A 12,174-nucleotide genomic window follows, 5' to 3' on the forward strand; every position below is an offset into this window, starting at 1 on the left:
GAGAGAGAGAGAGAGAGAGAGAGAGAGAGAGAGAGAGAGAGAGAGAGAGAGAGAGAGAGAGAGAGAGAGAGAGAGAGAGAGAGAGAGAGAGAGAGAGAGAGAGAGAGAGAGAGAGAGAGAGAGAGAGAGAGAGAGGAGAGAGAGAGAGAGAGAGAGAGAGAGAGAGAGAGAGAGAGAGAGAGAGAGAGAGAGAGAGAGAGAGAGAGAGAGAGAGAGAGAGAGAGAGAGAGAGAGAGAGAGAGAGAGAGAGCGAAAGAGAAAGAGAAAGAGAGAGAGAGAGAGAGAGAGAGAGAGGGGGGGGGGGAAGGCCTGCACACGATCAAGTATGTCTGTGTGAACGCGTAACCCGATACCGGAATGTTTAAGCAAAACATTTCTCGAGGTTAGATTTAACACGAGGTTCTTCGGGTGCAAAAGTTGTCGCCTTGCTGTTGCTACAGTGCTGGCCTTCCCTCCCCGGGGTGGGCTCCACTCTTGCCAACATGAACTCTGGGCTCAAGCTTTACTGTTATAATCATCCCCACGAGCATTTGCATGAATTCGCTCCGTTCTGTTTGTGGCCTACAGACCCACCCGGGCCTTTTTTCCCTGCATGCACACTTTCTCAGCATGAAATTCGCCATTAGGCTATTAGCCATTTCTTGTCCTTCAACTGCCTCTTTTTCAAACAGAAACATTGGTCGAGGTAACATTTTGGGGAAATATAATACAACGTGAAAGAGTTGGTTATATGATGTCGCTGTCCTTGGAGTATAAAGGGCTGCTTGTCGGTTGAATCACATCACCTTACCGGGGCAGGGGGCGCCGTGGCTCGGTTGGTAGAGTGCATGTCTGGTAACCTTGCGGGGATTCGTCTCCTACCACCATGATACAGGTTTTATTGTTTTTTACATTTATTATTTTGTATATATATATATATATATATATATATATATATATATATATATATATTTGTGTGTGTGTGTGTGTGTGTGTGTGTGTGTGTGTGTGTGTGTGTGTGTGTGTGTGTGTGTGTGTGTGTGTGTGTGTGTGTGTGTGTGTGTGTGTGTGTGTGTGTATATATGTATATACACACACACACATATATATATATACATATATATATATATGTATGTATTTTAAGAGCACGTACACATTAGGTCACTTAGATCTCTCGGGACTTGAAGGCTTTTGGACTCGCATCCCTCGGTCATAGTAATAACCTCCTCTTCAGTACAACACCGTCCCTATAACTAGAAACACTGGTTACTGCCAACTGTCCATCTGTTGTAGAGTGGACTTCGGACAAACTCGATTGAGGTTCCTAACGGCCTTGCAGTTCGCGAAGGGCTTTTTCCATTTATATATACTCTCTCTCTCTCTCTCTCTCTCTCTCTCTCTCTCTCGCTCGCTCCTTATGGTACAACAGGCACAGTTTCTGCCAATTAAAGCTTTCCGTAATTTAATAAAACAAAAATGCCTTCAGATTTGAATAGAATCTTCTGAAATGGAGATAACAATGGCATGAGAAAAGTTTCGTTGGCCACGGGCTACCGAAGTAGTAGTGCGGTTTTTCCTCTTCGAACTTAGAAAAATAGAGGGAAAATGTTTTGGAAAGAAAACTATCGGATTCCTTGAAGGAAAGAAAGAAAAACGAACCTGTGGAAACAAGACGGACTAGATCATATTCCGACTGCATCTAAAGCCAAAGTCTCCAACAGATTTTGGAAGGTCTTCGACAAACTTTAATGTATAACAGTATGGCAGTGTCTGACAGGCTCTGGCAGACAAAAGACGAAGGCAGAAGGAGGACACCCAGAGAAAATGTACATAAATTAATCATTTTTGACAGGGAGTCCAGACTCGAGGTCAACATGGAAAAGGACAGAGACAGACTTAAGATTTCGCCTAACGGAGATACAAATAACAAATGCTGGAATGGGTACCCACCACCGGAAGAAGACCAGTAGGGAGACACAGGACCAGATGGATAAAAGGTGTGGAGGAAGCATTACAAAGAAGAGACACAAATTTACCGGAAGTGCAAGAAAGAGTGACCTGCGAGGATAGAGACGCATGGAGAAGTCTAGTGAAGAGCTGCCGCTGACAGAATTATTCCTACCAAGCGTAGGGGGAGAAAGTGAGAAGGAGATACAGATATCCTGGAGAATCCAACAGAAATACAGGGAGATTTTAGAGAACATGATATACTTAGGACAGTTTTCATTCAGATAGGCAATAAAGGGTTTAGCCACAATAAAAATGCCGGATATCCGTGTTGTTCAGCAGTCCTTTGCTGAACAACACGAAAATGAACGAACTTGTGTTGTCTAGACTTGTTTCCAAGTAAGCCTGAGGTTGTCGGCTCTGCATTGTTGTTGTCGTTCAATACAGAAATTTATATTTCGTAGAAAAAACGAATTTTCAGATTGTTGAAATTAAAATGCCATTCCGTAAGAGGTAAAAAGTATTTCTTGTTTGTATATGATAAGTGACAATCTCAGAGTAACACAAACGTTTAAGAGTCAGTCGTCGATCTCACGTAGACGCGCAGTAAAAATAAGGGATGTCGTGAAGACAACATTACTCATTGGCAACTCTTCCTCCGTGCGTTAAACATTTTCCCACGAGATTGTACTCAAGCCCAGTATTACCTGTGCTTTGGTGAGAAATTGGTGTGTGTGTGTGTGATCAGTTTGTTTGTGTTCATACGGTAATAAAGCATGGAGAAGTGTGTGGTGATAGTGGAGGAATGACATGTCATCTTGGAAACTATCAACTAGGTTTAATTAAGGTACGTGATATGGCTGTAGACTGTTTTGGATATTATCTACACACTGCACGAGATAGATTAGATTATGAGCATCAATATAGCTTGCATAAGAGTAGAAATTAGATGACGGATACCTAAACTTCTTGCTCTCACGAGTGCCATTTGTATATTCGAAAGTGACTAACGTCAGTTGTATTTCTTTGCAGAATATGAAGTATGTTACAGTGTTTACTTTATATCGCAAATATGTTGTTGCACAAGTATACATCGCAAATGCATGAACTAGATAAGAAATTAGGCATAGTAAATGAAATGAATATAAGCCGGCTACAATTTACCTTTTCTTGCTAAATCAATGGCGAAAGCCCATTTTAATTTCATTGTTTCTACTTATTCTATTTGTTTGTTTGTTAATTGGTTTATTATTTATTGGTTCATTCATTATTTCTTATAAAAAATATTGATATTGATATGCGGGCTACAATGTTTAGGGAGTAATCAAAATATAAAAATAAAATCGTATTTATTATCTAAACGTCATTCTCGGCGCGCAATTCCCATGGAAAAGTGAAACAATAATTGTCGCATTTGAATGGACGTGTACCACCCATTCTCACTACAAACTCTAACTTCTCATCTTAATAACTAGCATCTGATAATATTTATGTGAAATTAAAAAGTGTGATTTTGTTTCTCCTTCTGTGACCGCAGGAACAGTTATAGGCTTTAGCTCCACTGTAAAAGGTGATAACGGAACGGATGTCGAGGTTTGTTAAGATCTTAACTGTAGTGTAGTTTAGAAAGTTGCCCTGTTTCCTTAACTGTAGTGTAGTTTAGTTAACACAAACAGCCTCGTTAGGGCCAGTAGGCCTGCTGTTGTTTGTTCTTCCTTTGTGTTCCTTTGTCCCCTTCCACCTCCTCCTCCCCCTTTTCCCCTTCTTATAGTTCCTCCTCCTATCTTTTCCCTTGGTCTTCCTCCTTGTCTCTCTCCTTCTCGTTATCTACATTACCTCCCTTCTCTTCCTCTTGTGTCTTCTTTCTCTGAGAAGAAGAAGAGACGTACTTCGGCGACGTCGCCGGCGGGATCGAACCCGAAGACCCAGTCATAGGTCTTGCCAAAGTCCACGAAAGCTTTACTTCACATGGACTCCCCCGAAGTGTATGAGCTCGTGTATCGTTTCGAAAGGGACAGTCCAAGCTGGGCGTTGCGTTCGTTTCGCCAGCGCTTCTGTCCTCGGGGACAGTGTCGTTGTAGAAAGTAGATGATGATCACCAGTGGGGATGAGTCTCTAACCGTGGAATTATAGGTGCCTCTGGTCCGTAGTGGCGTCGCTACAGTCCCCTATAACGAGGGGGGGGGCTTCTGAACTGATTTCAATAGAGATGAGTCTCCGAACTTAAGATAATAGGTGACTTTGGTCGGTAAGGGTGTACCTGACTGCGATCCGATTTTCAGAGGGGATGAAGAAAGTAGTCTAACTAATATCAGCATTAGTAAAGAGGAAGTAGTCAAGCAGATTGACAGACTTAAAGCTACAAAATCTCCGGGTGCAGACGAAATTTTTCCAAGAATGCTTAAAGAGTGTAAATTTGAAATCTGCGATCAGTTAACTGAAATATTCAATAAATCGGTAGACACTGGTTCTGTTCCTACTGCTTGGAGGCAGGCAAACGTTGTTCCTGTTTTTAAGAAGGGAGATAGATCGTCTATATGCAACTACAGGCCAATCAGTTTGACATCGGTTATAGGAAAAATATTTGAAACAATAATAGTAAATAGACTCAGAGAACACATTGAAGGGCATAATTTAATTCGTGTTTCACAGCATGGTTTCTCCAAGGTATATAAGGCGGCAGACAACAATGAAAATTACGATGTTATTTACCTTGACTTTAGCAAAGCGTTCGACAAAGTGCCACACCAGAGACTACTAAATAAAATCAAAGCCCATGGCATAGGAGGAAAAGTGTTACAATGGATTAGAGCTTGGATTAGTAACAGAAAACAGCGGGTCACCATAAATGGAATAAAATCTAGGTGGGGCAATGTTACTAGCGGGGTCCCCCAGGGCTCGGTTTTGGGTCCCTTGTTGTTCATTATGTATATAAACGACTTAGACGAAGGGTTAAATAGTGATGTTAGTAAGTTTGCGGACGACACTAAAATAGGACGCCTAATTAGGTCAGGAGATGACGCCCAGATTCTGCAGGATGACCTTGATAAGCTGTTAACATGGTCGGTGAAATGGCAAATGAACTTCAATATCTCTAAGTGTAGCGTGTTAAACGTAGGGCTACACAACCCCGAAAATAGATACAACTTAGATAACACGTTTTAGAAAAATCTGAGTGCGAGAGGGACTTGGGAGTTCTGGTGAGTCCGGACCTTAAAACCAGGAAGCAGTGCATTAGCGCCAGAAATAAAGCTAACAGCGCATTAGGCTTCATTGCTAGGACGGTAACGAATAGAAGTGCAGAGGTAACTATTAAACTCTATCTAGCGATAGTTAGACCCATCCTTGACTATGCGGTACAGTTTTGGTCTCCGTCCTACAGAATGGACGTAAATTCACTAGAATCAGTACAGAGAAGAATGACCAAAATGATACAAGGACTCGGAAATTTGCCTTACGAAGAGAGGCTTAGGCACCTAAACTTACACTCTCTGGAAAGACGCAGAGTGCGGGGTGATCTAATAGAAGTGTTCAAGTGGATCAAAGGCTATAACAAGGGTGATGCAAACAAGGTCATCATAATAAAACAACAGGGAAGGACTCGCAGTAATGGGTATAAACTGGACAAATTTAGATTTAAGAAGGAAATAGGCAAGAATTGGTTTACTAATAGGGTGGTCGATAAATGGAATAAACCTAGTAACCATGTAGTAAGCGCTGAAACTATCAGTTGTTTTAAAAAACGATTAGACAACTTTATGTATGTGGATGACAGGTGGTGATGGATACGGAGCTGCCTAGTGTAGGCCTTATGGTCTTTTGCAGTCTCCTTTATTTCTTATGTTCTTATGTTCAGTGAAGTCTCCTTAAAGCATTCGCTAACCACCACTAGTATTTGGTTAGTGGCCTACAAGGGCGCTGAGGAACCCCAGTTGTGTGTGTGTAACCCTGTGGAAACCCCAGGGGCTGAGGAACCCAGGAAGAGGGGTTCCTGAGCAGTCACTACAGGGACCGGAGGAGTTGTCGGGCCCTGCTGGCGGTCTGGTCGAAGTCATAATGCATGAGGTTGGTGTAGTCACAGAAGGGAAAGACCGGAGGACCATTCAACGTCCTTGGCTGGATGGATTATGACCCCAAGTCTGAGAGAGAGAGAGAGAGAGAGAGAGAGAGAGAGAGAGAGAGAGAGAGAGAGAGAGAGAGAGAGAGGGAGAGGAAAATAAGTGAGGAAATAGACCAAAAAGAAAGAAAAAATGCGACACTTGCGGTAACCTTCCAACAGGTTCTGACATGTCTGGCAACCAGACTTCGGAAACTTCGAACTGATGAAGAAGAAAGAGGAGTTACGGCAGGGGATGTCTTGAGCGTTCGAACAATTAATAAATGTGTTTCCAGCCCCCGGCCTCAAGAAATCTGGTCCATCGGGAGACTGCAATGCCAGAAGGAGTTACCGGGTTTCCGACCGTAATTCCGGAGGACAGGAATGCCAAAAGATGTCCTTATGTGTGGCCTAGCACCGTAAGGCTAACATACACAAAGGTACATACAAACATAATCATATTTACATGCAGACATACATACATACATACATATGTGCATGCACATACCAGAAGGCTTATTCCCCCATACAAAGATGTAGCCTAACCAAGGCACACACACACACCCTTCAACCATACCAACACCCACCCCACATCCATTTGTATCTTAGCTTTTAGTGGATGAAGTGTCACCTCTACGGACTGCAAACTGCCTGCATGAAAAGCAATCCAGCAAGGCACAGCACCCTCACACCAGGGCCCGACAGACGGGGCTGGTTTACCCACACAGCTTCATTTACATGGCAACCCTCCCCCCTCGTCCACAGAAGCAATTACAGAGCCGTCAAGAAGAAATCATCCTTGGCCTTTCTCACCCATTCATAACCACTCTCCATTCATACCTATCTCTTCCCCTCTCCTTTCCCTGCTCGGCAGACATGCCCCTTGTACCCACGGCCCTATTTCACCCTATCCATCTCATTGTCGGTCTTCCCCTCAAGTCCATTCCATCCACCTCCGCCTTCTACACTCATTTTGTTAGTCTTTCTTCATTCTTTCCATATACCCTAGCCATCTCCGTATTCTTTGGTCAACCCTATCTACCAGCCGTCTTTCCACCCCCCCTCTCTGCCTCACCTCTTCATTTCTCTCTCTATACATCTTCGGAATCCCCACCACACTCCTTAAATATTTCACCTTAAACACATTTTGATTCTTGTCTAAAAACCCACCATCCCGTTTACAGTTAGTGAGAGACCCCTGTTATGGCAAAGCCCTTTCACTTGCGACAAGCCGCTGTCTTTTTTTTTTTTTTCCTATGCCGATGTTGGGTCGCCTCCCCGCCTAGCCAGGACATTCGGGAATCGGTTCGGCAAGCACGCAGTGGGCCCGGGGAATCGAACACATGGCCACTTGCTTATGTGTTAAAGAACTGTATTTGCTGGACTACCCGACTCATCCTTGAAATCCAAGTCTCTGCCCCATCCAGTGTCGTGGGAACATAAGAGCATAAGAATGAAGGAGACTGCAAGAGACCATAAGGCCTACACTAGGCAGCTCCGTATCCATCACCACCTGTCATCCCCATCGTGGGAAGAGTCGCCTTCCATTTGTACAGACTTCTCTTGGCGTTTCCCCCAGATACCTGCATGCCTTCTGCCACTTACGAGATCTTCGGCAGAGCGCTCAGAGTCTTCGAAGTCTGCTGCTTGGCAGGCCCTCTTCGACAAAGAATTTTGGAGTCTGCCGCTCACGAGGTGGTTTCCTTCGTCAAAGAATCTTGGGAGTTCGCCGCTCACGAAGTCTACTTCGGCAAAGCGTCCGAGACGTTCAAAGTGTGCTGTTAGATCGCGTGGGCAAAGAGCAACTGGATGAATGAGGCACCAAATCCAAGAAGTTACATGTTGGGAACATCTTACTAGGGTTTCTCTCGCGTAATGTATAAGTGCATATACAGACATTTATATGTATGTATGTATAGGTCACCAGAAGAAAAAACCTAGTGAACTAAGGGTTTTTCCATTTACACACACACACACACACACGCACATACATACACGCACACACACACACACACACACACACACACACGCACGCACGTACGCACACATCCCCTGAAAGAACTTAAAACTGACCGAGGAAAAAAAGATTATGCAGATCTCATAGTCTACACTGGTGGGTCACAACGCGTGGACCATAATGAACTCCCACAGTGGACCAGAGTCTCGCAGTGTAATCCACAGGCGTAAACCTGGTAAGAGTTATTGGATGTAACACGACTATTTGATTCAGTCTCCTGAGGTTAATGAACAGCAGTGTATAAGTATGGGGGAACTTGAGAGAACACATTGTGCACCCGTTGTTATCGCACAACCAGAAAATAGAAATAAATAAATAGATGAATAAATTAATAAGATTTGAATAAAATGATGTGTGTGTATATATATATATATATATATATATATATATATATATATATATATATATGCAGAAATCACTTGAGCGCGTGACCGAGCGCTTTCGTATAAAGGATAGAAGAAAGCGCTCGGTCTCCTTTCTGTTATTTTCCTATTGTTTTTCTGCATATAAATATATATATATATATATATATATATATATATATATATATATGTATATATATATATATATATATTTGAGAAATTCGCTAGTGGACAGCGACATCAGATAATCTCTTTTGGCAGTAGCGAACGGGATTCGAACCCGATGCGCTTGGAAGTAAACTCCCATCCCGCACACACGCCTTAGACCGCTCGACCACTAAACAGCATAAAACCTTGGGAACTCATTGTCTAACTGACTCTCGAGATTGGGGAGGGCGCTTACTACACCCATTAACCACGCGGTCTAGGGCGTGTGTGCGGTTTGGGAGTTTACTTCCAAGCGCATCGGGTTCGAATTCCGTGTGCTACTGCCAAAAGAGATTATCTGATATATATATATATATATGTATATATATATATATATATATATATATATATATATATATATATATATATATATATATATATATATATATATATATATACATATATATATATATATATATGGCATAATTTTCTTTACTTTTCAAATGCATCAAAATTATATAGAAATTGATGGTCATCCCGTATTGAATATAATCCTTGTCATCTTTTGTTTTTATATGCATATATAGATTTGTCAATTTTAATGTAATCTGACAAGCGAAAATTGACTCGTTAGCTCCTAGATCAATTACTTTGAGGTCAATAAAAATAATCTGGCGTTAGAAACCAGAACAAAATTAGAATTGAGAACCACAGGAATTGGTAGGGAAAGTTGCAGCATCAATCACCCTCAACAGCAAGCCTCAATTCTGAAGCGGCAAATCACGGAGTCACAATTTTTTTTTTTTTTTTTTTTTTATCATCAAGATGATTATATACAGATACAAAGCTTACTTTAAGATACGGTTACGTTAGTCAACGGAATGGTTGGATTGCAACAGATTACATTGAATTTCGTTCAAGGTTGGAGGGTGAAGCTACAGTTATGCTCCAACCTTGGACGAAATACAATTGAATCTTTGGAATCCAACCATTCCGTTGACTAGTATAACTGTACCTTTAGACAAAATAACATGATAGAGAACACTGCCAATGTCACTGAACTAATAACAATGTAGGAATTTTTTAGTCTAATATAAAACCAAAGGACTTTATTCAGCTGAGGGCTAGCCCAACGACGCCCAAGTAACTTCCATCGATTTGTTGTCTTATGGCTCCTGCTGGCCTGCAACTAAAAGCTTCTTTTAGCCCAAGTGAAAATGCTCCAGCCTCGCGAGGCTTATTCGAAAAGTCCGAAATTTCTTTCCAAAGAACAAAAGATCGTTTTCCTTGTGGTTTGCCCAATTATATCATCTTATTATGAAGCCCAAAAAACTTGCACATCAAGACTTCAATGTCTTTTTTCGCACCGAGTCTGTCCATTTACTAAGCCCATTCAAAAAAGCCCATAATCAATCTTCAGAGCCTATAAGGTCTTTGTAATGACCTTTTGACATCAACTTTGGCTCGTACGTCGGAAGCCTGTTCGGAAAAGCCCATGATTTTCTCCTCGAGGACCGTATGGTCTCTTCAATGACCTTTTGGCCCTTTTTCTTAGCCCGTTTGAGAAAGCCCGTAAGTTCTTCAATGTCCATAAAGGTCTTGACAAAGACTTGTCGGGTGCCCGGGCCTTGGCGTCGTGTTGAAGGGACTTTGAGTCTTTGTCCGCAAGAGTTCGGGGGAGCGCCAGTCACTGCATGGCTTGCCAAGCCATTCTTCGAAGGGACGTTCTTCGGTGGCGTCTTATCCCCAGGAGGGACAGCTTTCTTCTGAGCTCAAAAATAAAAATCTTCTTCCCCCAACTTCCTTCCTCTTCCGCGGAGCATGACCACTCCTGGGCACAAGCTTCCTCACGACACAGATTGATAGTGTAACAAAGAATGACAGTAGAATAGTAGTAGTAGTATAAGTATCATTATATATGTATGAATTATTATCATTATTATTATTATTGTTATTATTATTATCATTATTATTATTATTATTATTATTTTCATTATTATTATTATTATAATTATTGTTATTATTTATTGTTGTTGTTGTTGTTGTTGTTGTTATTGTCATTGGTATTATTACTATCACACACAAGTGGACAAGATACAGGGATGACCCGTCATCCAGGAGGTGCCGAGATAAGAGGGAGGGAAGAGGGTAGGGGGGAGTGGAATATGTAGTGGACGGAATGGGTGGGAGTGGTTTCTATGCCTTTGTCTTTTGGCTATCTTCCGTGTAAGAGGGAAAAAGCCTTTGGTGTATATATATATATATATATATATATATATATATATGTGTGTGTGTGTGTGTGTGTGTGTGTGTGTGTGTGTGTGTGTGTGTGTGTGTGTGTGTGTGTGTGTGTGTGTGTGTGTGTGTTATTATTATTATTATTGTTGTTGTCATTGGTATTATTACTATCACACACAAGTGTGACAAGATACAGGGATGACCCGTCATCCAGGAGGTGCCGAGATAAGAGGAAAGGAAGAGGGTAGGGGGGGAGTGGAGTATGTAGTGGACGGAATGGGTGGGAGTGGTTTCTATGCCTTTGTCTTTTGGCTATCTCCCGTGTAAGAGGGAAAAAGCCTTTGGTATATATATATGTGTGTGTGTGTGTGTGTGTCTATTTCTAGGGCACAGGTTTTCACGTAGACAATTTTGATTAAAATCAATTGAGCTAATAGCTTTGGCTATCTTGAGGTTCAAATTCTTCAGTTTGAAGAATAATATTTGTCTTCACAGTTCAAAATATGAACATAATCATTCATGATTTCAAAATCATGGAGAAGAGGGTGCAGTAAAAGGCGCTGCTGAATGCCAATGGTTATAATAACACAAGGTAATAGTACAAAAGCTGTTGACACAATCACCGAAAACTTAAATCTTTTCGCCTCTCACGGAGGCTTCTTCAGGGTGAGAAGAACTAGGTCTGCTATCGTCGAAGATGAAGGGAAATGTGAATGGTCTGTGGCCGACTGTCAGTCCTTAAAAAGCAGGATGGTAAGGGTATTGGGAGAGGTCATCCCAATTTTTGGGAGAGGTCACTGGAGGTTAGAAGTTTCTGGGTGAGGTCACTAGAAGGAGGAGATGTCAAGTGAAATCTCTGGGTGAGGTCACTAGTGGAAGGAGAGGACGACAGGAGTCTCTGGGGTAGGTCACTTGGAGAAGCGGGCGAAGTCGGAAGGGGGCCCTGGGTGAGGTCACTAGGATAGGTAGGCAAGGACACCAGTCTTGTTCCGGAGCTTGTGGAGGAAAGTCTCGCTCGACTTCTGGTTATGGGTCCTGTGGGCTGGGAATTTTGAAGCTGCTGAGGGTTTTGGTGAAGGTATTGGTCTAGTTGGGGTTCGGATGCACCTTGATTTTGTTGTTTTTGTTGGGCATGATGTTGCATATATATATATATATATATATATATATATATATATATATATATATATATATATATATATATATATATATATTATATATATATATATATATATATATATATATATATATATATGCAAAAATAATCACAATAACACGTGACTAAATAATATTGCAGAAACCACAGGGAAAATAAAGTCGGAATACTAAACGTTTTCGTCTATTACGACATCCTCATAGTACAAGAGACATAGAACACAATATTTATA

At 41.7% G+C, this 12,174-nt stretch overlaps 1 protein-coding gene across 1 annotated transcript in view; it reads left to right on the top strand.

Annotated features, from left to right (window-relative positions):
• Positions 1-1,984: 1,984 nt before the first annotated feature.
• The window catches only part of LOC143020131 (uncharacterized), a 36,883-nt gene continuing 26,693 nt past the window's right edge, over positions 1,985-12,174 (top strand). Inside the window, exon 1 of the mRNA XM_076176287.1 lies at positions 1,985-2,773. The gene's annotated coding sequence lies outside the window, so the exon portion shown is untranslated. The remainder of the gene's footprint in view (positions 2,774-12,174) is intronic.

The sequence above is a fragment of the Oratosquilla oratoria genome, chromosome 39 (assembly GCF_046742065.1).
Source record: "Oratosquilla oratoria isolate Oo_2021 chromosome 39, ASM4674206v1, whole genome shotgun sequence".
NCBI lineage: Eukaryota > Metazoa > Arthropoda > Malacostraca > Stomatopoda > Squillidae > Oratosquilla > Oratosquilla oratoria.